Below are 14,393 nucleotides of genomic sequence, written 5' to 3' on the forward strand. Positions count from 1 at the left end.
AATCACTTGAACCCAGGAGGCGGAGGTTGCAGTGAGTCGAGATCGTGCCTTTGCACTCCAGCCTGGGCAACAGAGCAAGACTCTGTCTCAAAACAAAACAAAACGAAAAACTGGAACTGCCTTCTCACACTACATATAATTTACTTTCCAACTTCAACCATCTGATGTTGAAATCTAAAGCACCCTCTTGAGTTAAATGTCCCTGACAAACCATGTAGATGGACAAACCAGATTGGTGGTCTTTATCTGCTGGTGATAGAAAAAGGCTGCAGAGGCCGGGCGCGGTGGCTCACGCCTGTAATCCCAGCACTTTGGGAGGCCGAGGCAGGTGGATCACGAGGTCAGGAGATGGAGATCATCCTGGCTAACACGGTGAAACCCCGTCTGTACGAAAAATGTAAAAAAATTAGCCAGGCGTAGTGGTGGGCGCCTGTAGTCCCAGCTACTTGGGAGGCTGAGGCAGGAAAATGGCGTGAACCCGGGAGGCGGAGCTTGCAGTGAGCTGAGATCGCACCACTGCACTCCAGCCTGGGTGACAGAGCAAGACTCTGTCTCAAAAAAAAAAAGAAAAAAGAAAAAGGCTGCAGTTTAGTACTTAAACCTGCAGTTAGTCGTCAACTTTCTATCCAGGTAGAGTAACTAAGGAGAGCTATGAAATATCAAAAGAAAACTAGAGGCTAGGACAAAGAGGCAATGTCAGCCAAGCCAGTGCAAGCTGGTATGCACCCCTGTATTTCAGCCAAGGGCAGGCAATCCAGAATTACAGATTTCTCCTTAACTTGACAAAACAGTGTATTTTACCTCTGAAAATCTTGTCAAGGGTTGCATTTCATTGTATCTGGTAAAACACAAAGTCCACTCTCATGAAAATATTATATTTTTCAGAAGAAATATTATATGTAATACATTGAAAATCACGGATTGCTTTTTCTTCATCTTTTTTTTCCGTGAATGTGTAGGTGTTTGAGTCTCTTGTGTTTCTTATTTTACATAGGATATGGGCTGTTTGAAAACAATTTCATTATCTTCATCATCGTCATTCATTTCAGCCACTTCAGATTTTTGTCTCTCCAGAAATATTGGTGTACAAACTGGTGTGAGGCCCTGGATATCCACAGTCTTCTCAGGAGTGTCAAGAGTGCCTAAAACCTTTTTCTTCTTCTTATATAAACCTTGGCCTTTTGTAGATGTCTGACAATTAGTTTTTGAAATACTTTCTGTTTTCTGGAAAATCAAAGAAGGAAAATCATAATTCCTTTTTTAGCTAATTCCTCTTTTTTTGAGATTGAATCTTGCTCTGTCACCCAGGCTGGAGTGCAGTGGCCCAATCTTGGCTCACTGCAACCTCTGCCTCCAGGTTCAAGCAACTATCCTACCTCAGTCTTCCAAGTAGCTGGGATTACAGGTGCCTGCCACCATGCCTGGCTAATTTTTGTATTTTTAGTAGAGACAGTGTTTCACCATGTTGGCCATGCTGGTCTCGAACTCCTGACTGTTGGGGTGATCAAACCCAACACTAGGCTGTGGGGGCTATGAAGTCCAGTGGAGTCAAAGGAACGAGAAAAGATAAGTTAAGAGTGCATAAGGTGGGTCCAGGGGGCCAACGCTAGTGTGGAGGCTGCAAAGGCTCCGAGCTCTGGAAGCCTGCACTATTTATTGGTGATCAAACAAAGAAGCAGGTGGTGAGGATGTAGGGGTTGAAAGAAAGCAGTGCATCAAGCACGTGACTTACAGCCGTGATGATTTACCATTGTCTTTGAAGCATATGGAACATATTCTGCTACTTAAGATAATGGGAAACATGTTCTTCTAGCTTAAGATACAATCGATCTATGAGCCTGGGAATGCTAGAAGCAAGGAGCCAGCAAGTCTAGACAAATTCCAGAGGCCAGGAGGGGTTTCATGCCCTGAGCCCTGGATTCCATCCAAGCCATGAGGGGTTTTATGCCTTGGGCTTAGATTATGGTGCAGCAGGGTAGCCTTCCACCCTTTAGCACAGAGCTTGGTGTTCCAAAGGCCATGAGTGGTTTTAGACCCTGGACTGTGGACATGTTCCAAGACTCTTTTTATATTATGTCAGACTAGCAAACCCTGCCTCAACTTTTTCCCCAACACTCAGCTTTTCCCCAACATGCCCGCCTTTTCTTTTTTGTAAAACCGCCACAGCTATCATTGCTTGTTCTTGATGGCGGCTTTCTCTCCAGAGGTGGCTTCTGCATCTGCAGAGTAAAGGAGACAGCACAAGCACCTAATTATTAGAACAGAATTTGCAAATGTAGAGCTTTCAATGGCCTTAATCCGTTTGAGAGGATTGATTGCAGACAACCCATCCACTGTCTTGTTCAAAATATCAGTTCCAAGGAGCAGGGCTAAGTGAGCCTGAGAGGCTTCAAAAACCTGCTCTTTTAGTTTTATAATATTGGGGGTAAGATTTTCCTCTCTACCCTCTAGATGGCGTTTAACTTTTTCCCATGGATGTTCTGTCTCATTGTAACTATGAGGAGTAATACAAAAGTCAGATGTATTCCAGTCACATTGCATTTGAATTCTACTTTCTAAACTCATAATATGATCTCCCATCCAAATCACTGTCTGACGGAGATCATTAATTTGGTTAACTATTTTTTTATCTATTTGAGCTTGGGAGTTCCATAATTTTGTGGAATTCTTTTGCCACTTATTGACAAATTCAGCAGTTTGCACAGATGAATGTAAAGCCACACTAGCTACTGTAGCGGTAGTAGTAACAGCAATGAGGCCAGTTATAGCAAATATAAGAGCAACTATAAATCTTTGGGATAAGAGTTTTTTAAGGATCTTAGTTACAATATGAATGGAGGATGATGCCTCCCATGTTCTATTTAGAGATATAGGGATCCAAACTCCTTCTCTGGCTTTAATTATCAGGATAGTCTGATTTTTATTAAAAGTTGGTAACATTTCCTATTGCTAGCATAAAAGGTGGCTGAACACAACTTTGAATCCAAAGGGTCCTGTTGGAAAGAAAAGAGAGAGCATATTTATTTTTACCTCCCTCCCCTCTATACCTTTTATATTTACCCTCCCAACTTTTGATTGAACTTTGAGCCATAACTAATTTCCATAATTCAGAATGTTCCTGTCCTATGGCAGGAGATATCATTTTTGGGCTACGGGCAACAATGCCAGCAGGACTCCACATGATAGGGGCATTAGCTTCCATGCGAACATACTTTGTATGATTCCTTTGCCAGCAATTCCACTGGTTTACTACATTTGTTCTACAGGAAGGCTTTCCGGTGCAATTTTCCTTAAAGATCCCGTTAGGGGACTAATCAATGATGATTCCACAGGAGTTACTTTGAGGCACCTCAGTCTTACTATACAATCTTCCCAAGTTCGAGCATCCACACCTTCAAATGTAACTTTGTTTTGCTCCCATTCGAGCTTATTCGGATGGAACTTCAGAGTTTTAGGACTGGAATAGTTGTATTTTAAACTATGCCCCCAAATCATATGCAAAGCAGCCTGTGATTTATTTTTTCCAGGGACTACTGCCAACCAGGCTTGTGTGTCAATCTGTAAGCATCCAACAACAGGTCCCAGGCATATGGGGGATATTTATATCTTATAAATATATTCATTTTTTTCATCCCTTCCTCATTAGGATGCATTGGCCCGTATTCAAAATGGAGTCACTCTGGTTTGAATGCTTCTTACGTATTTCCCCTTTCCCATTTACAGGAGGATCCTTAATCCTAAGGGTTGCAGAAGGATGAAGGTCCGTCTTCCGCAACTTCTTCATGCTGAATAGGGGCGACGATATTCCTGCCTAACTATTAAGGTGTCTTGTATTCAGGTAGAGAGGAGCTCAGTCAGAAAGCATTGGTCCGTTAAGCATCTGTTGTACCTCTGAATCCCAGCAAAAGGTAAAACCCTGGTGCTCCAGCAGTTTCTCAGCTTCCTGTGTGGTTTTCTTGATCTGTCCCCGTGTTATGGGGGTTGATGTCAGCCTGACTCCGGTTGGTCCTCGTTCCATCTTCACATTCAGATTTAAACTGGCTCATGGCTCATACTGGGGGAACCAGGTCCTTGGCTGGGATCCATTGGTCCCTCCAGTCTCCCATTCCATGGTCGTACACATCTTGAGGGCATCCACACATTTGTTTGTCTCCTGCAAAAAACACAAGCATACCCTCAAACCCACGTTAGTAAATCTAGCGAAACAGACGCAAAAACTTTTGTGGCTATAGCTGGGAGGCATGCCATTGCTGAAGCATTTGTTCTACAAGCTGTAACTCAGCTTCTGCCTCTTTGGTTAATTATCATGGTGTAAAACTTTCCACTGATGATGAGAAACAGGCCCCTTCTAACGGAAGGCATAGAAAAATCAGATCGAGGCTTATCCTTCTCGTGCAACAGTAGAGCAAGAAGGCAATCCTCAAGCCTTCAATTTGCATTGTACAAGTGGGTCCACTAGATGCTGTGGCTCTTGATAGGTCTTCGGCTGTTTGATGGGCACCACACAGGTACCTGATTGTCACCTGGAGAGACACAAGCAAATCCTCTTCCCCATATAATTATCTTTCCTTTTCCCCGGCTCTTTGTATGTGCATCCCTCCACCATATATCTTGCCCAGCCTTTTTATTTTCCTTTTCTACGTTCCTTTTTTGTGTATTCAGATTGCCCATAATTAAAGCCAAAGCCTGAGAAATGGGGCCTTCCTACTTTCAACCCAGCCATAGCGTGAGCTGAAAGAGTAGCCCTATGCAAGTTACCTCCAATACCGTCGCAAGCCCCAATATAGTCAGCCAAATGAGCCTTCCGTCTCATAGGTCTGATAGCAGTTTGACATTCTGCATCAGCATTATCATATGCAGGAAGCTGTGTTACAACATCCTGAGGTGTTTTATCAGTTATGGCTTTATACACAGCCTCTTGGAGCCGAGTAATAAAAACAATATATGGTTCTTTAGGTCCTTGTTGGACAGATCTGAAAGAAGGATGTTTTTCCCCTGTAATATTTATCCTTTCCCATGCCCGTAAGTGCACAGATTGCAGTTGAACAATGGCAACATCCTCCATTACTGCTTGATTTTCTAATCTACCCCAATTAGGGCCAACTCTCATTAACTGTTCAAAGGAAACAGGCACAGGTGGCTGCATTTGTGTGTTTTCCCTTGCCTGAGTTTGCGCTTCATCAGCCCACCAGGTTTTAAACTGTAAATACTGAGACGGAGTGAGAACAGATTTTGTTGAAGTATCCCAATTATATGGTATTAACCTATTATCAAGAGCCACATTTTGTAACAAAGTTTGCACAAAAGGAGAGTTCAGACCATATTGACTAATGGCTTACTTAAATTCCTTCAGTAACTTAAAAGGAAAAGTGACCCAATTAGTTATATTCTGTCCTCCTTGCTGTATTATAGTAACTGGAAATTGCCATGCTTCAAGGTCTCCCTCAGCTCTAGCTTTTTTTCTTTTCTTTTTTTTGACAGAGTCTCACTCTGTCACCCAGGCTGGAGTGCAGTGGTGCAATCCTGGCTCACTGCAACCTCCACCTCCCAGGTTCAAGCAATTCTCCTGCCTCAGCCTCCCAAGTAGCTGGACTACAGGTGCACACCACCATGCCCGGCTAATTTTTTTGTATTTTTAGTAGAGACGGGGTTTCACCATGTTAGCCAGGATGGTCTTGATCTCCTGAGCTCGTGGTCTGCCTGCCTTGTCTTCCCAAAGTGCTGTGATTACAGGCGTGAGCCACTGCACCCTGCTTGCTCTAGCTTTTTGAATAGAATTTTGTATAGCACCAGCAATTGCTCCAGGTTTTAACGTTGCAAGTACAGGAGCAGTAAGTTTTACAGCTAATTCACTTCCTCACCCATTAAGGGGAAAGGGAGGAGGTGGCCATTCACTTAATTCAGCAGGTGGAGCCAACAGGCTAGTAAAATATACCTTTTTCAGTTTCGCCTTCTTTAACCTCTTCTCGTTTTTGCTCCTTGCATTCAGAATCTGAAGTTAGTTTTTTACACTCGTTCTCCTCTTCCTCATCTGAATCTGCCTCATCATCTGTTTGAAATGGCTCAAGAGCTGCCTTTATTAGCGCCCACATTGACCAAACGGAAACTGGAATTTTTGCTCCCTCTTTATACGCCTTTTTAAAATCTCTGCGAATTCTCTCCCATTCATCCAACTCCATAGTCCCTTGTTCTGGAAACCATGGGCAAAACTACTTTACTGTACTAAAGAGTGATAACAAATTTTTGAGTACTAACTTTCACTGCCCCTCTTTGTAGTAAATGCTTTAAGAAATTCAAATAAGTAGAATACTTGCTTTCACTTTGTCTGATTGTTACCCTGGTTCTTCCGCGTGCTCAGCTTTCCCACCGAGCTTCTTTCAGTCGTCCTCGGTGTCCTCTGATAATACCTCCTCCACTTTCACATGCTCTAGCGTTCCTTCACTGGGGTTTTCATTGCCCCACGTTGGGTGCCAGGAATGTTGGGGTGATCAGACCCAGTGCCAGGCCATGGGGGCTACAAAGTCCAGCAGAGTCAAAGGAATGAGAAAAGACAAGTTAAGAGTGCATAAGGTGGGTCCAGGGGGCCAATGCTAGTGTGGAGGCTGCAAAGGCCCCGAGCTCTGGAAGCCAGCACTGTTTATTGATGATCAAACAAAGAAGCAGGTGGTGAGGATGTGGGGGTTGAAAGAAAGTGGTGCATCAAGCACATGATTTACAGCTGTGATGGTTTAACATTTTCTTTGAAGCATATGGAACATGTTCTGCTACTTAAGATAATGGGAAACATGTTCTTCTAGTTTAAGATACAATTGATCTATGAGCCTAGGGATGCTAGAAGCAAGGAGCCAGCAAGTCTAGACACGTTCCAGAGGCCACGAGGGGTTTTATGCCCTGAGCCCTGGATTCCATCCAAGCCACAAGGGGTTTTATGCCCTGGGCTTAGATTATGGTGCAGCAGGGCAGCCTTCCACCCTTTAGCGCAGAGCTTGGTGTTCCAAAGGTCACGAGGGGTTTTAGACCCTGGATCCCGGACATGTTCCAAGACTCTTTTACATTATGTCAGACATGCAAGCCCTGCCTCAGCTTTTTTCCCAACACTCAGCTTTTCCCCAACACCTGACCTCAGGTGATCCACCTGCCTCAGCCTCCCAAAATGCTGGGATTAAGGCATGAGCCACCATGCCCAGCCAGCTAATTTCTTCCTGAGTAATTTTTCTTTCTTTTTAAATCACTCCTCCATCTGTAGCTTTTGTGTTAGTGTCCGATTCTGATTATACCATTTCACTGATGGATTTGATAGCTGCTTAAATGGAATATTCCAGTCTTTAAAGAGTTCTTTATGTACTTTTTCAGGTGACATAAAATGACACTCCATGAGTCTTTCACCAAACAGGTAGTTGTTCATTGTTTCAGCAACTATCTTGGCAACATCCTCAGACTCAAACTCCACAAATGCACATAGCCTTTATTATTTCCAGTTGTTTTAATTCTGGACAGTCTGAACCGTGTCACAGTGCCAAACTGGGAGACATATGAAAAGATCTGGGTTTCGTTAAGTAGGTTAGGTAGGTGGCACATGTAGACTACTCCAGGAGTAAGTTGTTCTTGTTTTTTTTTTTTTGCTGGATTATGCACTTGCAAACCTGCACCACCTCCTTTTGAAACTGGACATCTTCCTGTGGGTTAAGCAACGAGATCCCAGCCGGACCAGACAAAGCTGCCATGCCAAAAGCAGCTGACATTAACTCCACGCAGTGCTCCCAGAAATGTCAGGCTCCCAGCTCCCCTGAGGCAGAAAACGGGCATCTATGCTTTTAACATACATATGTGTACACAGTCCAAGTGATGAAATATCAGGATCAGTGGCAGCTGGGAGGGTGGAGGAGGCAGCACCACCTGATATTTGGGAGGGAGAGTGGCTAGGAGTTGCCAATACGTAGAGTGAGGGTCAAGTCAGGGTTGTTTCTCAGATTTTGAGTTTGGGCAATGGTAGCATGATAAGCTAAGATCAAGCATACAAGGGGAAGAAGGGCTTTCAGGCTGGGAGCATTTAGGAGAGCACGGGAGGATAATGCATGTGTTTTGGACATGTTGAGGTGCTTGCAGGGTGTCCACATACAGATGTCTGGGAACAATAGATGTAGGCTGGGTGTGGTGGCTCACTCCTGTCATCCTAGTCTCCTGGATAGCTGAGGCAGGAGGCCTGCTTGAGGCCAGGAATTTGGGATCAGCATAGGCAACAAAGCAAGACCCCATATCTACCAAAAAAATTTAAGGTCGGGCACGGTGGCTCATGCCTGTAGTCCCACCACTTTGGGAGGCTGAGGTGGTTGGATCACGAGGTCAGGAGTTAGAGACCACCCTGGCCAACATGGTGAAACCCTGTCTCTGCTAAGAAAAAATACAAAAATTAGGTGTGGTGGTGCATGCCTGTAATCCCAGCTACTTGGGAGGCTGAGGCAGGAGAATCTCTTGAACCTGGGAGGCGGAGGTTGCAGTGAGCTGAGATTATGCCAGTATACTCCAGCCTGGAAAACAGAGTGAGATTCCATCTTAAAAAAAAAGAAAAGAAAAAATCAAGACAAAATAAAATGTGGTGCTCTCTAGAGCTGGAGGCTGTTGATAAAGGTGGGGGAATTACCACTTGGGAGAGTTCATCTCTGCCTGTTCCAAAATCCATTGTGAGCATTGCCAGTGCTTTCATGAAGAGGTCTAGTGAGAGTGGGGCAGGAGTGGTGCCATCTTCATGTTACAGGCTGTCGTAGTTCGTTTGTGTGGCTATAACAGACTACCACAAACTGGGTAATATTTAAATAATAAAAAAAGTATTTCTCATGGTTCTGGAGGCTGAAGTCCAAGATCAAGGCACCAGCAGGTTCAGTATCTGGTGAAGGCCTGATCTCTGCTTCCAAGGTGTGCCTCTGTTATGGAAGGTGGGAAGGCAATAAAGGGCCAACACTGCGTGAAGCCTCTTTTATAGTCTTTAATCCCATTCATGAGGGAGGAGTCCTCATGACAAAATCACCTCCTAAAGGCCCTGTCTCTTCATATTATTGCATTGGGGATTAAGTTGCAACATGAATTTTGGAGGGACACAAGCATTCAAACCATGGCAGAAACTCTTTGCAAGCCATTTTGCTGCTAAAATTTAAGGGTGGGGGTATGACTTATTTAATAAAGACGACATTTTCTGTATAAATGACACCAAAGTCCTCCTCATTAGCAGGTGTTGAATAGGACATTTTGTTTCCTTCCTTCCTTCCTTCCTTCCTTCCTTCCTTCCTTCCTTCCTTCCTTCCTTCCTTTCTTTTTTCTCTTTCTTTTCTTTTCTTTTTTCTTTTTCTTTTTTTTTTTTTTGAGATGGAGTCTCACTCTGTTGTCCAGGTGGTGTGATCTTGGCTCACTGCAACACCCACCTCCCAGGTTCAAGCAATTCTCCTGCCTCAGCCTCCCAAGTAGCTGGGATTACAGGCACCTGTCACCACACCCAGCTAATTTTTGTAATTTTAATACAGGGGGGGTTTTGCCATGTAGCCAGGCTGGTCTCAAACTCCTGACCTCAAGCGATCCACCCACCTTGGCCTCCCAAAGTCCTGGGATTACAGGCATGAGCCACTGTGCCCTGCCCTGCCCTGAATAGGGCTTTTTCTGTTGCCTCTTAAATGGTTTAAAGAGGGCAGCCAATAATGCAGTCAGAAAGCTTCTCTCTGCCTAGTTTCCCCAAGAAAACAAAGCTGCCAGCTGGCTGTTGGACAGGTGAGAAGTCTTTGGTGAGATGCTTCATCATCCTCTCTTTCCCTGAACTCTTCACGTCTACCAGGGCTCTGGGTAGGAGGGGATGCTCCAATGAAGTGTCGAGGAAAGACTTGGGTTTCCTGATAGAATGGGAGGAATCAACATGCTATCTCTCCATTGGGTGTCTGTGTGGGCAGCCAACTTCTGGCTGTGCCCTGCATCTCCCTGTGCAGGGAAGAGGAGCATTAGAGAGGAAAAGCTGGAGGCAATGAGGGGCTTAGGGCAGTATAGCCTGTACTCCCCAGTCCAGCATGGTTAGGATGTGTGAGTTTCTGAGTCCTTTCTAGCTACTATAACAAAAATACTATAGGCTGGGTGGGTTGTAAACAATGAAAATTTTTTTCTCATAGTTCTAGAGGCTGGGAAGTCCAAGATCAAGGTGTCAGCAGACTCAGTGTCTGATGGGGACTCACTTCCTGGTTTACAGATAGTGCCTTCTGGTTGTGTCCTCACGTGGTAGGAGGGACAGTTCTCTGGGGTGTTTTATTAGGGGCACTAATCCCATTCATGGGGGCTCCACCCTCATGACCTAATCACCTTCCAAAAGTCTTGACTTCAAATATCATTACATTGGGGGTTAGGACTTCAACCTAGATTTTGGAAGGACACATACATTTTGTCTATAGCAGAGGGTGGATGGACATGAGGGAGGGTAGCTGGGCTTCCGCAATCTAGGTGATATGTCACCCAAGAAAGCAGTAACAGGCTGCATGGGTGTCTGCCAATGGTGGAATTGGAGAAGGTATGGGAGAAGCAGGGGACCCAACTCTCATATCAAGAAACAGAGAAGGCTGGGCACGGTGACTCACACCTGTAATCCCAGCATTTTGGGAGGCTGAGGTGAGCGAATCAGTTGCAGTTAGGAGCTGGAGACCAGCCTCGTGAACATAGCGAAACCCCATCTTTAATAGGAAAAATACAAAAATTAGCTGGGTGTGGTAGTGCGCATACCTGTAGTCCCAGCTACTTGGAAGGCTGAGGCATGGGAATCGCTTGAACCCAGGAGGCAGAGTTTGCAGTGAGCCAAGATCGCACCACTGCACTCCAGCCTGGGCGACAGAGCAAGACTCTTGTCTCAAAAAACAAACAAACAAAAAAAGAGCATGATTGAATCAGTGATCAGAAAAAATAGAACAATTTTATATTCATACTTCCTGGAGTTAATGTCCCAATTAACTGGTTAAAAAGAATATTTGGCAATACAGAAAGTTCCCCTTGGGTTTTCTGACTCCAAGCCTGGTGGGTTTCTCTTTCTTTCTTTCTTTCTTTCTTTCTTTCTTTCTTTCTTTCTTTCTTTCTTTCTCTTTCTCTTTCTCTTTCTCTTTCTTTCTTTCTTTCTTTCTTTCTTTCTTTCTTTCTTTCTTTCTTTCTTTCTCTCTTTCTTTCTTTCCTTTCTTTCCTTTCTCTCTTTCTTTCTTTCCTTTCTTTCCTTTCTCTCTTTCCTCTCTTCCTTTCTTCTCTTTCTCTCTTTCTTTCTGTTGTTGTTTTTCTTTGCACAACATTGCCTTTCCCCAAGAGTACTGGATAACAGTGCCCTCCCTCCTAGTCCCAAGTCACTATTGCAGAAGTCAGGACCTTAACACACACATTTCAAAGTTACTGACTCCTGGTCAAACCTGGTGCCTTAGCAATGCAATCTTGTAATTTCCCAGGTCAAACAGATCTTCAAGAGTTGCTCTCATGGCAGAATTTGGTGGTAGAAGGAAGGAAGCAGAGGCTTAATCTTTGGGCAGCTTGTAGGGAGTTCCCTTTTTCTCAAGCCCTTGCAGTGTAGCAGGACGAGCCGCAGACAAAACTCCTCAGACACTGGATTAAAGAAGGAAGAGGTTTTGTATTTGGCCGGGAGCATCGGCAGACTCACATCTTAAGAGCCAAGCTCCCTGAAAAAGAAATTCTTGGCCTTTTTAAAGGCTTACAACTTTAAGGGGTCCACGTGAAAGGGTTGTGATAAATTGAGCAAGCGTGGGAAACGTGACTGGGGGCTACATGCATCAGCTAACAGAACAAAAAGTTTTACAATGCTTTTTTCTTACAGTGTCTGGAATTTACAGATAACACAAGTAGTTTAGGTCAGGGGTTGATGTTATTATTATTACCTTTTTTAACTCCTAGGGCCAGGTGGTGGTGCCAAGGTTGTCTGGCTATTTATCTTACTTTTGTTTCTTTCTGGCTTTTTGCTTTCTGTCTCCTCCTGTCTTGTGAACTAGGCAAGGTGGGGGGAAGAGGGCAGCAGGAATAGTAGTGGTCTCCTTCCTCAGCAGCATCCGTCCCACTCTAAGCTTAGTTAAAGGAGACTGTGTAACCAGCAGTGCTCATCCATCCTGGGCCTGAGTTTGAATCTCAGCTCTGCAGTTCAGCTGTGTGACATGCAAGACCTTGTTCCTCTTTGAAGTCCTTCTGTAAAATGAGGTGGCTGCATTGGGTGATCCCATCCTACTCCATGAGTCTGTAGTCCTATTATCCTGGGTATACTGATGTCTGGTGGCCAACTTTGGTCCTTGCAGCGAATTCAGGTTTTTCGTTTGTTTGTTTGTTTTGTTTTTGAGACATAGTCTTGCTCTGTCACCCAGGCTAGAGTGCAGTGACGTGATCTCAGCTCACCGCAGCCTCCGCCTCCCGGATTCACGCGATTCTCATGCCTCAGAATCCTGAATAGCTGAGGATTACAGGCACCCACCACCACACCCGGCTAATTTTTGTATTTTTAGTAGAGACAGGCTCTCGCTCTGTTGCCCAGACTGGTCTCGAACTCCGGAGCTCAAGTGATCTGCCTGCCTTGGCCTCGCAGTGTGCTGGATTACAGGCATGAGCCACCATATCCACTTCAGTTGTTTATTTTTAATTTTTTTCCACATCTGGAGGGTTTAGCACAGCCAGGAAACCACACCAGAGAGGGCCACCTTGCCATGTCACCAACTATGCAATAACTACTGAAGACAGACCTCTTGGGTGGCTATGGAGGAGCAGAGGTCGGCAGAGGAGATGGCCAGCAAAGTGCTCACCTTTGCTCTATTTCTTCTTTTTTTAAAATTTTTTTATTATTATTATTTTTTGAGATGCAGTCTCACTCTATCACCCAGGCTGGAGTGCATGGGGCGATCTTGGCTACTGCAACCTCCACCTCCCAGGTTCAAGCAATTCTCCTGCTTCAGCCTCCCGAGGAGCTGGGATTACAGGTGCCCGTCACCACATCTGGCTAATTTTTGTATTTTTTAGGTGAGACGGGGTTTCACCATGTTGGCCAGGCTGGTCTTGAACTCCTGACCTCAGGTGATCCGCCCACCTCGGCCTCCCAAAGTAGTGGGATTACTGGTGTGAGCCACCGCGTGATTTTTAGCATGTTGTAAGTTTGTTGTTCTTCATTCCATTTCCAAAGCGTTCACGCCTCCATCCCCGCATGTGTTTGCGCTTATTTAGATTGGTGGATCTGAGAGCGCATTAGCACCCCATCCACATGCAGTCTCCTGCCCTTCCAATCCTCACCCTGAAAACCTTCCTCTTGTCACAGACCTAGTCATTTTTGCCACGGCTACTCTTGAGCTCTTTATGAACCTCTGCGCCCGCTTCCTCTTCTGTGAAAACAAATGAGTTTATGTAGATTAAGATCTAGCCGACTTCTGTAAAGGATCAGATGGTAAATACTTTAGGCTTTGCAGGCCAGCGACTCAACTGTGCATGAAAATAAGTGCAATGTGTAAAGGAATGAGCACGGCTGGGTGCCACACTGAAATCTGAATTTTCATCTTCCCAGGGGCATGGAAGAGTCTTCTTCGGACTTTCCCCCGAACCATTTAAAATGTAAAAACATTTCTAGCTTGCAGGTGGTATGAAAATAGGCAGCAGGCTGGAGGTGACTTAGGAGCCTATCTAGTCATGTTTTTTTAAAAAAAACAAAACAAAACAGAGTCTCGCTCTGTTGCCCAGGCTGGAGTGCAGTGGTACAATCTCGGCTCACTGCAACCTCTGCCTCCTGGGTTCAAGCGAGTCTCCTGCCTCAGGCTCTGGAGTAGCTGGGACTACAGTTGCGCACCACCACGCCCGGCTAATTTTTGTGTTTTTAGCGGAGACGGGGTTTCACCATGTTGGCCAGGCTGGTCTCAAACTCCTGGCCTCAAGTGATCCATCCACCTCAGCCTCCCAAAGTGCTGGGATTACAGGCGTGAGCCACTGCGCCCGGCTGTATCTAGTCGTCTTTAAAAGCCCTCCCACCTCTGAGAACCCGTGAGACTGAGCAGTCCTCTGGACTGGAGCTGGGGTGTGTCAGAGGCAAATCTTTGCCTACCTTCTCAGAACACCATATTCAGAGAAGGCTACTCAGGACAGATTTGTCAGGCTGTTCCGAATGCCCAGGTCTGGGATGAGATGGCCTATCCATGGAGGATTTTTTTTTTTTTTTTTTTGAGACAGGGTCTCACTCTGTTGCTCAGGATGGAGTGCAGTGGCGTGATCTTGGCTCACTGCAGCCTCGGCTTCCTGGGTTCAAGTGACCCTCCTGCATCTGCCTCCCAAGTAGCTGTGTTACAAGAAAGGGGTCCTGATCCAGACCCCCAAGAGAAGGTTCTTGGATCTCACACAAGAAATAATTCAGGGCAAGGCGG

At 45.2% G+C, this 14,393-nt stretch overlaps 1 pseudogene; it reads right to left on the reverse strand.

Annotated features, from left to right (window-relative positions):
- Window positions 1–7,117: 7,117 nt before the first annotated feature.
- On the reverse strand, window positions 7,118–8,361 carry LOC102116865 (MKI67 FHA domain-interacting nucleolar phosphoprotein pseudogene; annotated as a pseudogene).
- Window positions 8,362–14,393: the final 6,032 nt, after the last annotated feature.

The sequence above is a fragment of the Macaca fascicularis genome, chromosome 19 (assembly GCF_037993035.2).
Source record: "Macaca fascicularis isolate 582-1 chromosome 19, T2T-MFA8v1.1".
Lineage (NCBI taxonomy): Eukaryota > Metazoa > Chordata > Mammalia > Primates > Cercopithecidae > Macaca > Macaca fascicularis.